This window comes from Xenopus laevis, chromosome 8L (genome assembly GCF_017654675.1).
Source record: "Xenopus laevis strain J_2021 chromosome 8L, Xenopus_laevis_v10.1, whole genome shotgun sequence".
Taxonomy (NCBI): Eukaryota; Metazoa; Chordata; class Amphibia; order Anura; family Pipidae; genus Xenopus; species Xenopus laevis.
The window spans coordinates 118130815-118147661 of record NC_054385.1 but is presented as its reverse complement, the minus strand read 5'-3'; positions in this window follow the sequence as shown (position 1 = coordinate 118147661).

The following is a 16847-nucleotide window of genomic DNA, read 5'->3' as shown; positions in this document are numbered from 1 at the left end:
GTGCCCTTCGAATGTCAGTATAAATACTGCTGTGCTTTTTTTTCTTTTTAACCTTACAAATGACATTCTATCGATATCAGGCCAAAAATCAGGCAGATATCAGTTGGGCAGGTTTGATTTTTCCTGTGATCAAGGACCTCACCGGCTAATTGATGCGGCCCTACAACCCGTCAGTGCCCATTCTCTTCATTGTAATCCAATCGTTCAGCCCTAGGGCCGAACATTCGAATTGACCCGATATCACCCTGCCGTTAGTGGGCATATGGGGGAAAGATCTGCTCTTTTGGCGAGGCCCCCAAACAAGCGGATGCTACCGTGTATGGCCACCCTAACCCACTTATAGGCTGGCTAAATAAGAAGGCACCTGCCCAGCCCTTTTCATCTATGTGGCACAAATCTGCAATACTCTCTTTCTTCATTGAGCAAAACCACAATGTCACTGAATCCGCACTTTGCATTACTTCATAAGTGTCTTGGCCAAACCTGTTCCACCCCAAATCCAAATCACCCCACGGCCAAACCTTCATTCCATGTAGGCCACCATATTCCGTGGTTCGGCTGTTTCTAAGGATTTGACTGCATTTTCAGTGTATTTCAGAGCGGCAAGGACTGAGATTTGGGTGCAAATTACGGACGGCGAGTGACTGTGAGTGTAACTTGGTAAGGGAGGACTCAATTACGGTGACTCCAGAAAAATGTGGATTTTCGAAGCACTTTTATTGTTAGTATTTTACTGGTACATGTATGCCCGACTTTAGTGTAGTATATAAATGTAGCAAGCCAAGGATAAGACCTGTATCTGCACACTGAGCACATTACAGACTCATTTACCAACACCGGGCAAACTGGCCCCTGAGCAGTAACCCATAAGAACCAATCAGCAGTCGGCTTTGATCTGTCTACTGCAGGTAGGGCCATGAAATAAAATCTATGATTGATTACTATGGGTTACGGCACTAGGGCAAATGTTCCCTTTGTCAGTATATTAACCCCAATTGTCCTTTTTTTTTTTTTTATAACTTAAGGTTTCCAGATCATGTGATCAATCAGGGACACTTCTAGAACATCCAGGTTGTTGGGAGATGCTGGGAGTTGTGAGGTTGATTATGAAATTGGATTAAAAGCCGGGAGTATGTATATTTTTAGATTTATGCTTTATATGACAGTGGAATTTTTCCCAGGATCCCTTGCTGAGACTTTCTCCTTACCTTGTTAATACCGCTGAGACGCATATAAGTTCAGGATTCTGTAGAAGGAAACAAAACAAATACTGATATAACTGAAAATAAATAAAAATGGCTTTCTCTCTCTAGTCACTGTCGCCCCCTTTGGTATCATGAAGGAGCATGGCGTGTGCGACAGGGGGAGATAGGGACGGGGGTGGGAAGCAATGTCTGCTATTGATTTCGGCCTACGGTCAAAAGAAAAATGTGCCGTACGAAGCATAACTTGGGCTCGGCAAGATCTCAGGCCTCAATATATCCATTCCCTGATCAATAGGCCAATACATCAGGCGTTACCATGGAAACTACGAGGATAATTCATCCAGGGCCTTAACCCCTTTATACTTTGCAAATTGCATCTTATTTTTATGGTACCACGTCCTGAGCGCCTCCGCTGGCAACACAACATGGCCGCCAAGAACCCCTATATTTGGTTTTCTGAAGTCTGGGCCCCTATTCCACAGGGATATCTGGTCACTCTCTACAGTACTATTGTCTGTCATGCAGCAGTACTCCTTATCCTCCCAAGGCCCCCCAGTGGGGCAGCCAGATAGTTTGGGAAGCACTGTTATCCCCTCACAACTGACCTATTAAGATTTTAGATATCCTATCCTAGCCGCCATTTTGTGATGCTCTATGTGGTGCATCTGACAGGAAAAATAGGTTTTGACTGTAACAGGAAGTGTAGCAGTAGAAGACTCAGCTCTGCCCATTGATTGGCTGCTGTAAAATGCCATTGACAGTCAGTGTTTATTGGGCTTGTGGGGGACTGTTTGGGCCCCTGTGTATTTGAAATGCCAGGGCCTATTTTGCATGTCAATCCTGAGAACTGTTTTACTGTGGGATTATCAAATGGCACATATAAGAATGGGATCAATTATCCAGCAGGTGCGATCCTGGCCCCTCCGCCGCCTCAGGCAGCTTGCTGTTGTGGCCCCTCCGCCTGGGGCTGCGGCCGCCCAGAAGTTCGGCTCTCAAAAGTTACAAGAGGCGGCTCCTTTCCTCATGGCAGGAGCCATGCGCTCAACTTTTTGCGCCGGAGAGAGTCCAGTTCACAAAGTCGGGGGAGGGGTCCAGGCACAGAGAGTTCAATTGCGCTCTCTACACTAGAAGAGCTGAAATTCTGATTTGAAAACCAGAAGTAAAGTCTAAAATAGAATAAGGCTAGAAATGCTGTATTTTGTATACTAAACATAAACATGAACGTACTGCACCACAAGCCTAATCAAACAAATGATTTATGCTTTCAAAGTTGGCCACAGGGGGTCACCATCTTGTAACTTTGTTATACATCTTTGCAAGACAAGACTGTGCACATGCTCAGTGTGGTCTGGGCTGCTTAGGGATCGTCATAAATTATCAAAACAGCACAAGACTGACTAATAATCAGAATATACAGACTGTACTGGGTCCTGTGTTGTCATGTAATCTAATGTGGATTTTATAGTTTTTGTATTGTTTAATACAAACTTTCACCAACTCTGCAGAACCAGTGGCTGCAGCAAAATAATCCTCCAAATAGAATCCCAGTTTATCTGTCTAAATCTGGCTCCATGATCTTTGTCCCTGCAAATGGAGTTGGAAACAGTAAAGGGGATGCAAAGCCAAAATAAAATCCAATACTACACAGTCGCTGACTGCTCTACAGGGAAACAAACAAAGATGCTTGAGTTCTACATGGCTGGGAAGTAAGGCGGGGGCTCCCCCTGCTGTTCATAAGTATGATTGTTTCCCTGCAGAGCAGTTAGGGACCGTCTCACAATTCTTATCAACTGCAGTCAGAGCAAGTAAGTGAAGGGAGAATTTCACTGTATACAGCCAGGTTTCTTAAAAAACGGTACACATTTTTTAATTAAAGTTTATTTGAGGTTTCTTTTTTCATTTAAGTTACTTTGCTGCCCCTGGTAACTAGCCGAGTGCTGAGGTGAATTTAGCAACCAGTGGTGTAACTAGATGTTAACTAGATGTTACTGGGCCCCACAGCAAATTAATTTTACCAATACATATTGAAATAGCTCATTAATTAGCGCCTCAAGGAGCCCCCTATACTCCTGGGCCCCCCTTTAACCACAGGGGCTGTTCCTTTTTAGTTACACCCCTATTATCAACTTTGTTAGTGCGCCTGTTATCCACAATGCTTGGGACTGGGGTTTCCCAGAGCCAGGAGGATTCTTTCCATAACGTACATCAGAATACAGGTATGGGAGTCGTTATATGGAAACCCGTTATCCACAAAGCTCCAAATTAGAGGAATCGTTCAAAAAACTATTTCATTTTTCTCTGTTCAAATAAAACAGTGCCGTGTACTTGATCCCAACTAAGATATAATTAATCCTTATTGGAAGAAGAACAATCCTATTTGGTTAAATAATTCCTTAGTAGACCTAAAGCATAGAGGGCCTAATTGCAGAAATATCCCTTACCCGGAAAAACCCAGGTTGTGAGCATTCTGCATAAAAGGTTCCATACCTGTACCTTAAATCTGCTAGAAAAAGTTTTTTTTCTAAAAATTCATATAATGCAGTAGTTCTGCAGCAATACATAACCCCCTAAACATTCAGTGACACAGCGGCAGAGCCACCCCAAGCCCTGCATATATGTTGGCATAAGTGCTCCCCGACTCTCCGGTCACCTAGTGAGACTCTACTTACCTCTTGCAGGGGGGTAGGGCATATAATGGCGAAATAGGACAGTTGTCAGGTATGGAGATGGCCTTCCCAGGAGCCGAACATTCTCATACATCCCAACTGTCCTGTTTTTCTCAGGACAGTCCCGATTTTGACAGCTCAATCCGCAGTCCCGGATTGTTAGTGAAATGTCACGACTTTCCTTTGATCTCCTGCACTGAACAGCCAGAACAAGATACAAAGTTTCTAAAACTTAATTAAATAAGAGGCTTTTGGCAGAGAGCCCAGAACAGGTGGCATCTGCACTAAGATACATTTGTAACTAATTAAAATAAGCAAAGAAACAATTGTAACAATTTAAGATAAGCAGGTCTCTTGGGGAAACGGTGACTTGCAGCTTAAAGGGCAACGCACCTTCATTAGCAAAACTGTAATAACACATCTAGCCTAACTTTAAAACTCCCAGAAATGTGTTCAAATTTTCAATAACCAATATTTGTAAAATTGTAAAAATGTTGGGAGGTATGCATTCTGGATAACAGGTTACCGATTCAATCATTCTTGATCAAATTGGAAGCTGGTGACCATATCAACCAAAGATTTTTAAGGTGGGGGGGGGGCGAATGATTTCCTTTCAAAACCAAAGCTGCATAACACGTTTTGTTACATTGCAAAGAGCCCTATTTATCAAAATTAAGGTTTGTTTAATTTTTTTTTGTACTTAAACTTTTCTAAACTCACAGTTTACAAAAACATGAATAGTACCTTATTAACTAAAAAATCTGCATACAAAAAAATGGGATTAAAGGGGTGGTTCACCTTTATGTTCTATTTTAGTATGTTATAGAATGGCAAATTCTAATTTATTTCTTTTTTTTATAGCTTTTAAGGTATTTGCCTTCTTCTTCTCACTCTTCCCAGCTTTCAAATACGGGTCATCGACCCCATCTAAAAACAAATTTTCTGTAAGGCTACAAATTTATTATAATTTATTGTTACTTTTTATGACTCATCTTTCTATTCAGTCCCACTTCATATTCCAGTCTCTTATTCTAATCATTGCATGGTTGCTAGGGTAATTTGGACCCTAGCCACCAGATTTCTGAAATTGCAAACTAGAGAGCTGCTGAATAAAAATCTAAATAACTGTAAAACCACAAATAATAAAAAATGAAAACCAGTTGCAAATTGTCTCAGAATATCACTCTCTACATCATACTAACAATAAAGGTGAACAAACCCTTTTTGGAAAAAACTCAAGTACCTCAATTTCGTATGTTATTCGCATGTTTTTAACTGAGTTAACAAGCTCAAAATTTTTTTTTGAAAAACTCAAATTGAATAAATAGTTTATAATTTTGGCTAGCACAGCTCCCATTGACTTTTACATGACCACTCAAGCATTTAGATGCCGAAGTTGTACATTTGAGTAATGTTTACTTAATACGTATCAAAAAGAAAAATATGAACGTTGATAGATAACCCCACGAATTGTCTGGAGGAACGGTGTTGTTGCTGAACAGTAACTTCAGACTGAAAGAAATGGCTGCCAGTGGTTCTAAACTGTAAACTGAAGGTTTCTTGACCAGAATATGTACTTTGCACAATACAGATAGGCAATAGATGTACTCATGTACCCAGCATGAATGGGTTTTAGTGCTATTGTGTAGGAACACCTCAATGTAATGGATCTCCTCCAGGAGAAGAATCTCAGGGTTGAATATAACAAAAGCCCCTTTCCAGAATGTGGTCTCAACACTAGGTAGGTATCACCGTGGGGAAATAGTAACTCCACTGCTTGTTTGTGGAGCACAGGACTCCTCTTGCACACTAACTCTGACTATCCTACACCTTTGGTATATCACAGGAGCTAGACTGTCATTATCTAATCTTTGTTGAGGGGGCTCAGCACCCTGGCTTCACTAACAAATGGTTACCTTGGGGCTTGCTCTTGGACTCCTGTATACCTCAACCTCCTGCTAGAATAAAGTCTAGAAAGAGAAGAAAACTCATATGCTCAATCATATTATATAAAATAAATAAAGGAACTGCTCTCAAGATCCCCTCCCTCAGGGTAGAGTCCTGCAGTGCAAAAACCTGCGGTACCCTGCGGGTTGCAGGTAAAAGTTTCGGGAGTGGGTATAGACACGGGTCGGCAGTTCTCCGGTCGCGCTGCGGGTCTTCCCAATAGTGGGGGTCATTTATCAACACTGGGCAAATTTGCCGATGGGCAGTTACCCATGGCAACCAATCAAATTGCTGCATTCATTGTTCTACTTGCAGCTGACTTTAAAAAGCTAATCACTGATTGGTTGCTATAGGTAACTGCCCATGGGCAAATTTGCCCAGTGTTGATAAATGAGCCTCAGTGAGTTTTACACCTTCTTTTCTAATCATGTCTACTTCTAATAATGTCACTTCCGGTTTACAATGACTTCACTTCCTGTTTTACTCCTTTTTTTCTGATCATGCCTACTTCTAATGATGTCACTTCCGGTTTATAATGACTTCACTTCCTGTTTTACTCCTTTTTTCTGATCATGCCTACTTCTAATGATGTCATGTCCGGTTTACAATGACTTCACTTCCTGTTTTACTCCTTTTTTCTGACCATGCCTACTTCTAATGATGTCACTTCCGGTTTATAATGACAGCACTTCCTGTTTCTTGATGGTCAGCGGATCGGTTGCAGATAAGGTACTTGGGGGTCCAAGCGGGTAAGTATGTGGGTTGCGGGTCGATTTTAATAAATTGGTTTCGTGCAGGACTCTATCCTAGGGCATAGGTGGTAGAACTGGAACTTAATTAGTGGATGAGGGTATTAATTTTTTTTGTTCCCTACAACAGACTTGTCTGGCAACTTGAGTATGTAGAGGGCACTGGGCCCATAAACCCCCTCTGCAAGGTGGAGCTATAGATCATTTTCAAGAAAGCAGCCATGATCTGTTCCATTTGGGTTATGGAAAGCCTGGGAGACTTGGGGTGCACTAGGTCCTAACTGAGTGCTAATATAAATGATTTCAACTATTCAATTGAGTCCTTTATTGTTCCAGCATAAGGATAATATTTCTGTGCTCAGAAGAGGACAAAGAAGCAATGCAACCTAGAGGACATCTTGGGAATAATGTCCAAGGGGCCACTGGTGAATTTTGGCCGACCTGAAGGAGTAACTTGGCTACACAAGGCTATGTATAAGACATAATGCTCGGAGTGTCTGTTCTGTAGGAGCCCATGTGAATTTTACCAGCTCTTGGAATTGATTGGAACTAAAGGGATTCACTGGAGACTGAGGCGGGAAATCGATTCTCCTGGAAAACCGCTCTGCTGTGTCTAGGCCCTTAACCCTTCCCCAGCCAGCAGAGTCAGCTGTATTACTGAGTAATTTCCTGAGCCGTCACATTAACATGTCCAGCGCAAGAGCTGAAAGCAACTAAATTCTCTATGTAAATCATGAAATTTTCATCACTCCATTACGTTGATGAAATGCATCCGCTGAATTGGGAAAATATATCTGCATAACAAAGTCATGGAGTGTTTATTTTCCTTTTAATTTCCTGTAAACGGAGAAGCAAGAACACGCCCTCTCTGCATATTCCGTATAAGCAGGAGCTTCCATATGGCTGGCTTTACTGAAGATCATCACCTCTGCCCTGGTGGTAAATAAAGCAGTACATGGAACTTTCCAGAAAGGGGAGGGTCTGGATAGACAATTAATTCCAAAGCTGGTTTATGCAAAAGGACTTTTTGGGTCCTGCCCAAGTTCTAAGGGACCCCAGTAGAGCTAAAAGACAACCATAGCAGCTTAAGAATATGAATGTTTTTAGTGGTAGTTATGGGCCTAGTGGAAACTGATTCTGACCATTGACCATTCAGATTAAGTGACGGGTCACTGGTTGGACAACACTTAATATAAATCATTATTCTTCCCATCTGGCATATGGTCCATGGAGACACACGCACAGGTTCATGTCGTTAAGATTCAAACTGGAGCACCTTGAAAAAAAAAAACATAAATACACAAAGAACATACTAATGTCAATAGTCGGAATTGGAGCCCAAATCCCATTTTATAGCACATGCAAGATGTGGATTTCGTAGTGAGATCCATCATAATCTTCTGTCACTTATGATTTAGACTTTTTCCGTGACTGCTATGCAAAAATCATATAAAGCCATAACTGTATGGGCATACATATGACATGGAATATTTTACATTATAGGGTTTCCATTTGTTGCTTTTTTATGGGCCAGTGAACCACATAAGCTTCCTACCTGGAGTATGGAACCTTCAGCCCTAAAGGCCTCCATACACAGGCCGATAAAAGCTGCCGACAGACCGAGTCAGTAGCTTATTGGCCCGTGTGTGGGGCCATCCGATGGGCTTCCCCCGATCGATATTTGGCTGAAAGTCGGGAAGATTTCGATCGGGCAGGTTAAAAAATCCTGTCGGATGGCGGCCGCACCTATGCATGTATGCGGTTCCCCGATCTGATCACCGGTTCGGATGCATTGTGATCCGATCGTTGGGCCCTAGGGCCCACGATCGTCTCAGCCTGATATCACCCACTTTAATGTGGGCATATCGGGGAGAGAACCGCTTGTTTGGTGACATCGCCAAACAAGCGGATCTCTGCGTCTATGGCCACCCTAAGACTTTTGTGGAACTAAAACTACAACTAGCAGGGTCATGTTGCAAAGGCTGGAGTACCAAAGCTTCTATATTGCTGCATCGTACTGGAGCACTTATATGACCAGTGGTGTAACTAGATGTTACTGGGCTCCACAGCAAATTAATTTTAGGGCCCCAAACATATTCAGAGGCTGTCCTGTTCTACCAGTAGATATTGAAATTGCTCATTATTTGGGCATCGTGCAACTGCAGGGTCTGCTTCCTCTATAGTTCCGCCCCTGTATATAACTCAATGGCGCTAAGGCTCCGGACACACATGCATATTTTCGCAGAGTTTTCGTTGCAGTTCGCACTGCGGTTTTGAAAAAAAACTAGACCGACGCGTAAATATGTTTAGTGGTTTAAAACTTAGGCAATGGGACATGCCGCTAGCGTATTTAATCAGCGGGCAGCTTTTTTAAAAACCGTGGCATGGACCTCCCCGAAAACACGGCAAAAGATGTTGACCACATGTTGTGCTGTTGTTGTTTCTGCATTTGTTAAGACAGGGCTATCGACTATGGAAGATTGGTGGGTTTTATTCACTACAACGCTAAACAAGGTTACCTTGTATTGAAACATCAGAGAACTGAAGTAATCAATATAGTGGACATCAGTTTAGGTTTACTGCATACAATGGTGGGTCCAAGTACATATACCCCAGTTCATCAGCAATGGGATTTTACACCAAATTCTATACTTGCAGGCTGGCACCAATTAGTAGTACACATGAGCCAAAAAGGAATTTTTAAAAAACATTGAAATGTATTTTACATCATTAATATAAAACAAAAAAGCCTTACGCGTTTTGTGTTTCCAAGGGACAATTAATCATAGGCCTGTGTCCCTTGGAACCGTGTATTGTACCCACATGGCCCTCTCCTATTTTATGTCCTCCAGGAATTACACGTTCCATTTTAAGTAGCCTAATTTGCTGCACTTACAATGCCTAGTAATTATTTTATGGCCATGTAGATTTCAGGGGAAAAATATGGTGGACACACAGCTTAGCTATAACATTTCTCCTCATTTGAAGGACAGATAATGTTCATCTCTGTTCATGGACATCATCACAAAAACTCTACTATTTACAAAACAACAGTTACAAAATATCCCCTTAGCAATCGCGCCAATGGGTTCCTTTGATTGTCATTGTTTTGGAATGGTTGCATGCGTAAGAAAATAGATCTCCTGATCCTCTGATATTAATTATAGCTTTCACTGGACATTTCTCAACATGAGGCATATGCATTTCAGCAGGTATCAGATGTTGCACAGAAGCAAGATTACCGTAACACCATTAAAAGCTTTTGGGCCAGTGGAACCTACTTCTCTAGGGAGACTTTGAAAAAACGCATGGGATTCCTGGAAGTGAGGGAAAGATGAGCCCCCGTGGCTTCCTGGAATTCCATAAGTAAGCTTCTCTACAAGCGAGCAAGAGGAAATCAGTGCTGGCCCAATTAATCATGTGAATGTAAGCTCTGAGACCACTCACCGTCCAGCCTGAATAACCAATGTCTGTACAGTTTCATGAATATTTTACTAATCTATTAGTTTGTCCAGAAACCACAAGCTACTCATACTAGTTTTTAAAGGTTGACCTCCAAGGTGAAACCTTCTAAAAGCTGAAGAATTCCCAAATCTTTATCACTTTATAATCCGGTGTTGCCTGCCCATAAATCCTATTCTTGAGTTGCTAAAAATATAAAATTTACTCGGAATTTATGAGATATGTGATTTGTAAAATCAATAAAAAAATATGTAGTTATACAATTGCATGGATAAAGATGTTGGCTTGCCTCTATTTTTAGCTTGAAAAATTTAAATGTACATTGGATGAACATGATCTCCAAGATGTTTCTTTGAGTTGGGGAAAATAGCTGAAAAGCAGCAAAGCACCTCCACATTCTCCAAGACATTTCTATGAGTTGGGGGACAGAGTTGGAAATCAGCAATGCACCACCATGTTCTCCAAGATGTTTCTTGTCTTTGAGTTGGGGGACAGAGTTGGAAATCAGCAATGCACCACCATGATCTCCAAGGTGTTTCTTTGAGTTGGGGGAAAGAGCTGAAAAGCAGCAAAGCACCTCTATGTTCTCAAAAACATTTTTATGAGTTGGGGAAAGTGTTGAAAAGCAGCAATGCACCACCGTGTTCTCCAAGATGTTTCTTTTCTTTGAGTTGGGGGACAGAGTTGGAAATCAGCAATGCACCACAATGTTCTTCAAGGTGTTTCTTTTCGAGTTGGGGAAAGTGTTGGAAAGCAGCAAAGCACCACCATGTTCTCCAAGACGTTTCTTTACTTTGAGTTGGGGGACAGTGTTGGAAAGCAGCAATGCACCACCATGTTCTCCAAGACGTTTCTTTGAATTGGAGGACAGTGCTGGGAAGCAGAAATGAACCACCATGTTCTCCAAGACATCTCTTTGAGTTGGGAGGCATGTTGAAAAACATCAAGGCAACACCACGCTCTCCAAAACTTTCTTTGAGTTGGGGGTGGCTTTGTGTTGCATTGTCTGTTGGCAGGGCCCAGCTCTGCCTCAGCACAACAGTTCCTCCTGCTGAAGAGAGCTTAACGGCCTGATCCTACACACGGGAGAACAGAAAAAAGCTAAACTGTTAGGTATTTGCCAAGCTTCTTTCTTTCCTTTCTTGTCTCCTCTTTCTTCTCAACTTATTGGGAACCATTATGTCAGATTTCCAGTGCTGATGTCAAACTATAAATAGTATCACTTTAAGAACAATTTTAGAATGCAAAAATTTCCTCTTCTATTTCTATTGCAATGCTGATTTTATAATGTATTTGGGGGTAGTCTGTCAAGGCTGGGAAGCTCTCAACAGGATCTGTGCTTGTACTGCGGATTTGATGGCACTTTGCCTGCTGTCCAAGCAGTAAATCGTGATTGGTGTTTATCAGCTTCCTGCCAATCCTGGGATAATAATGATAAAATAATGAGCAAAATATCAATTCATCAGATGTTTGATATAATTTGCAGCCAGAGATCGTAAAGGATCTTAATCAAACACAGGGAGTACACTAGACAGATAGAAGTATAAGGCATCATCATGTCAGTGTCCTGGGGAGAAAGATCTTTAGCCTTGGGCTTTTGTTCCCAAGAATGTCTATCTTCTAGGAATTTGCTATCTTAAATATGTGGCAGCAACTGAGCAGTGTAGGTTTTCTCCAGGTCTACGCAGCTGCTTTGTGTTCTGTAATGCTTTTTGGCATCCATACTTGGTATGGAGCACTGTATTGTAGGTCCTCCTCCAACCTTGATGAGAAGCCACCTATAATGGTCCTAATTGATCTCCTATGTTAAGAACACTCTATAAAAAGATCTTCCATGGAATCTATCAAGCTAGTCTTGCCTACCAATAAGACATAGCAAACAGGGAAACGATGTTCTGGAAGCCACCACTACATCTGCAGAGTTATAGGAATATGGAATAATCCACACTATGGTTGATACATACAAGTACACAACCCTATTCTATCTTTTGGAGATATCCATTATAATTGTGTATCTCTTTTACAGCCCAGGGGTTTTCTACAGGGGATGTGATCACATCTGTCCCAGGGACCTAAGGTGGTCTCCATGAGTATCAATAGATCCTTCAACACAATCAGAAAACCAATTAAATTCAAGGGGGGTTTCAATGGTAACCCAAGTGTTTCATGTAGGGAAACCTACATGAAATTTTGCATGGGGGTGGTTATTGTTACAATCTTGATGATACCTTTGGTTGTGACCTAGGTTAGGTCGGTACTTGATAAGTTGACTTTTTTCAAGTGTATATTTTTGGACCTTTTTTTGTTACTTTTCTACAGCATTCCATTGAGTCTTCAGACCTAGCAAAGTACAACATGGCTGGTTTGTCTGAGCAGAGAGATGCCATGTTTATAAAGTCAGACACCCCAGTGATTATCTTTAACTGTGAACATACAACACAGTCAAAGGAGTGGGGATTCTAATAACGGGAAGGTTCAGTTTCAAAAGGGTACCATATCATAACCTATATGTAACATATTTTTTCCCTCTTTTAGAGAACAGTCTACAGAAGTGCCCCACAGGGAGCCCATTTGACAGAGATTTGGGTCACTGGATGTCTAGCGATGAGAACGGAGGCCCGGGCCCAGCATTGCCTTTCCCTGTGCGGTTGCTATGGATGCAGAGCATATCCTTCCTGCAGCATCGATGTCCCCATTGATCTGTGCGTTGGTGCAGTGCCCAGACATGAATCTGCTCCATTGTTCTACAGTACCTGACAGACACCAATCAATACCTCCCATTCCCTGCTCCCTCGTTCTCCCTCTTATGCCGGTGTAATTCTAGATTTTTTTTCTTTTGTTCTTTTTTTTACTTTTTGTAGAAAATGCTGTATGTTGTTCATTTTTTTTTTTTTTAAAAAAAAGCATTACTAAAGAGGGAAAAATATACTTTTCCTATCATATTTCAGGGGCCATGTTATGGAGGGATCAAAATTTATAAAATAAATTAACGAGGTGGTTGGAGAAGGTTACGGACCAAATCTGAGGGGAAAAATCGATTTAAGACATGTCCAACCCGTAGCCCTCAAGCTGTAGGGGTGACAATCCTGATATATATATCATATATATATATAAAACATCTGAAGACTGTTAAGGTGGCCATACACTGGATGAACCTTGACTAATATAGGACGAATACAGTATGTCCATCTTTTTATTGTTCCTTTTTGGCCCTCCAACCTGATTGATGAGAACTGTAGAAGTGAAGCCCCTATGTCTTTAATATTTGGCAGTGGGGTTCACCCTCTAAAACCAACCCAGTATCAAGTATCAAGAGTTCCTGCCATCTTAAAGGGACCCACATATGCCTTGGAAGACTATACACCCCAGTTGCTTTCTCAATGGTTACACCCAATTCTTTGGGTTTATAATCCAATCAAGACACCAAAAAATATACACCTAATGGCCTGGCCTTTTTTATAAAGTGCCCCATGTTGTATTTTTTAGATGAAATACCCTGGCGCCAGAACATACATTGTGCATTATTATTTACACTACATTTACTATGCGCGTCTGCAATAACGCATGTCAAAAATGCACCAGCATTGATTTACTGTCTTCTAAGTGGTGGAGGCTATTATTTTCTAGGTGGAACTTTGGAGACACTTTGAAAGTCAGATTCTGTATTGACCGCCACACTGAAAGCCTCCGTCAGAAGATAGTTGGACATAGAACCAGTACATACATTGCTCTTTCAAAAACATTAAAGAAAAACCTAACCTTTCCAGTCTTTGTGAATGGTACTGATAGAGCAATCACGTTGGGTAAGGATTGGGTTGGACTAGAGGTGTAGTCCTTTCCATTTTATGTGATCAGCAACCAGTGGGCCGAAGGAAATGAAATGTCTAGTGTCATTGGGGACAGTAACTTCAGCAACAAAGGGCTGATGTACCTTGTACCTCACTGAGCATGTGCACAGTCTTGGTCTTGCAAAGATGTTTAACAAAAGTTACACTATGACCCCCTGCAGCCAACTTTGAAAACATAAATCATTTGTTTAATTGGGCTTCTCGTGCAGTAAGTTAATGTTTATGTTTAGTATACAAAATACAGCATTTCTAGCCTTATTCTATTTTAGACTTTAGTTCCCTTTTAATGACCTGGAGGTGGGCATTTAAAAGTACTGTTTCTATTTTTGCAGATGATACTAAATTGTGCAGAACTATAGGTTCCATGCAGGATGCTGCCACTTTGCACAGTGATTTGTCTTAGTTGTGAAACTGGGCAGCAAACTGGAAGATGAGGTTCAATGTTGATAAATGCAGGTTATGCACTTATGATGCATATATATCATAAATGATATAAATGCAAGTTATACACTAAATGGCAGTGTGTTGGGAGTTTCCTTAAATGAAAAGGATCTAGGGGTCTTTGTAGATAACACGTTGTCTAATTCTGGGCAGTGTCATTCTGTGGCTACTAAAGCAAATAAAGTTCTGTCTTGCATAAAAAAGGGCATTAACTCAAGGGATGAAAACATAATTCTGTCTCTTTATAGGTCCCTGGGGAGGCCTCATCTGGAGTATGCAGTTCAGTTTTGGACTCCAGTCCTTAAGAGGGATATAAATGAGCTGGAGAGAGTGCAGAGACTAAGTGCAACTAAACTGGTTAGAGGGAGGGAAGACTTAAATTATGAGGGTAGACTGTCAAGGTTGGGGTTGTTTTCTCTGGAAAAAAGGTGCTTGTGAGGGGACATGATTACACTTTACAAGTACATTAGAGGACATTATAGACAAATGGCAGGGGACCTTTTTACCCATAAAGTGGATCACCGTACCAGAGGCCTCCCCTTTAGACTAGAAGAAAAGAACTTTCATTTGAAGCAACGTAGGGGGTTCTTCACAGTCAGGACAGTGAGGTTGTGGAATGCACTGCCGGGTGATGTTGTGATGCTGATTCAGTTAATGACTATAAGAATGGCTTGGATGATTTCTTGGACAGACATAATATCAAAAGCTATTGTGATACTAAGCTCTATAATTATTATAGATATGGGTATAAAAAATAGTATGAAGGGGTGTGTGTATGGATGCTGGGTTTTCATTTGGAGGGGTTGAACTTGATGGACTTTGTCTTTTTTCAACCCAATTTAACTATGTAACTATGCATAGTGATATCATTGCACCAGCATGTGATGTCATTGTGCTGGGTTTGGCGCCAAATTTGAAATAACGCCAAGGACCTGGGTTCAATGCCCGAATATAGGTTCATCCTGGGTGCTTTATAATTACTGTTAGACTGATTTCTGGTTCCTGACCTTTCTGCTTTAACTTCTAACTATACCGATTGCTGCCTGCCCTTAAATTTTGCCTGGATATTGACCTTAATCTGCTTAACCCTTTGTGCACCTCATATTAGACTATTTCCTGTCTGTCTGCACTTCAGCTTCCTCCTTGGTCCCAACTCCAACCTACTAGAGCCGTTAGGCCTTGACACAAATTCAGATTTGCTTATCCCTATCTTACATGGTTGCGCACAATAAAACTGGCATGAGTGATTTAAGCAGTTGGTTATGTTCCGGGCGTCATTGAAACAGGGGTGTGGAGTGGTTTGTGTATAGATGCTGGGTTTTCATTTGGAGGGGTTGAACTTGATGGACTTTTTTTCAACCCAATTTAACTATGTATTTAATGTAATAGGTACATTTATTCCCCTTCTAGTAACTGAGAGCAACCAATCCGCAGCTAGCGTTTAACTGTACTGTTGTCTATAAGAAGACGCCTTCTGTAGATTGCAAGCTCTTGGGCCAACATTATGTCATACAAGTTGGTTTTCAGCTGGCATATTTTAGCCGTCCACGCGCTTGAATAAGATACACATGGAAGTTCTGAGCCTGAAATGAGTGTTTTCGAGTGAATGGGAGTGATGGGATGTGATCACAATACATTCTCAGACAAGTACAGGTGTGACATTGGCTTGGAGAAATTGGGTTGCACAGAAAATGCATTTTGAGACTCCAAAACTTCCAAAATGCCAATAAATATTGAAATTGCTTATTAGAGCCCAACTGGGCCCTCTGTACTTAGAAACAACTAGGCACCAGCACTCAAGGCAATGCAAACGCCCCTGAAACTAACTATTTGTTTGACTAAATAAACACAGGGGTCTTGTCCACTGATTGCATTGGCTTGTGCCTAATTGTTTCTATATTGTTAGGGGCTCCAGCTACAAAAAATCAGCCCCTTCTGATTCTCATCCCAATGGTACATCTCATACCCAGTGGTAGATTTACATAAAGTAGGTGTTTGCCTGGAGCTCAAAGATAAAAGAAAGGCCTGTTTCAGGTGAAGGACGTGGGTTTGGGGTGGGACTGGGCAGAAACACCCAGGGCTCTAACATCTGTTAAATCCATGTCTGAGAAAACCTAGACATTTCAGAACAATCTGCAGCTAAAAGTCACAAAAATGGGCTATGGATGTAAAGTTTTCCGGTGATTGTTAGAGGGGTAAAAAAACCCCACAAAAAGTAACTATAAAATAAGAAAAAAAGAAACGAAGACCAAATGCAAAGTTGCCTAGATTGCTGCCATCTAAAATATACTAAATGTCTACAATGCATTTCCCCTTTAACCTTAGTATTTACTAGAGGATTGCTAGGATGATGTGGATTAATGAAGGGTATTCTGAAACAAACTGGTCTTTTGGGGGGATGAATCATTACCAGTTTTATTTTGGTCTAGAACCTAAACCGGTATCTGGCTGCTGGGGTTCCACTATCCCTAGCAACCAGGCCTGAGCAACTGCAGCTAGTCTTGGAATATCCATAGATACATTATACTA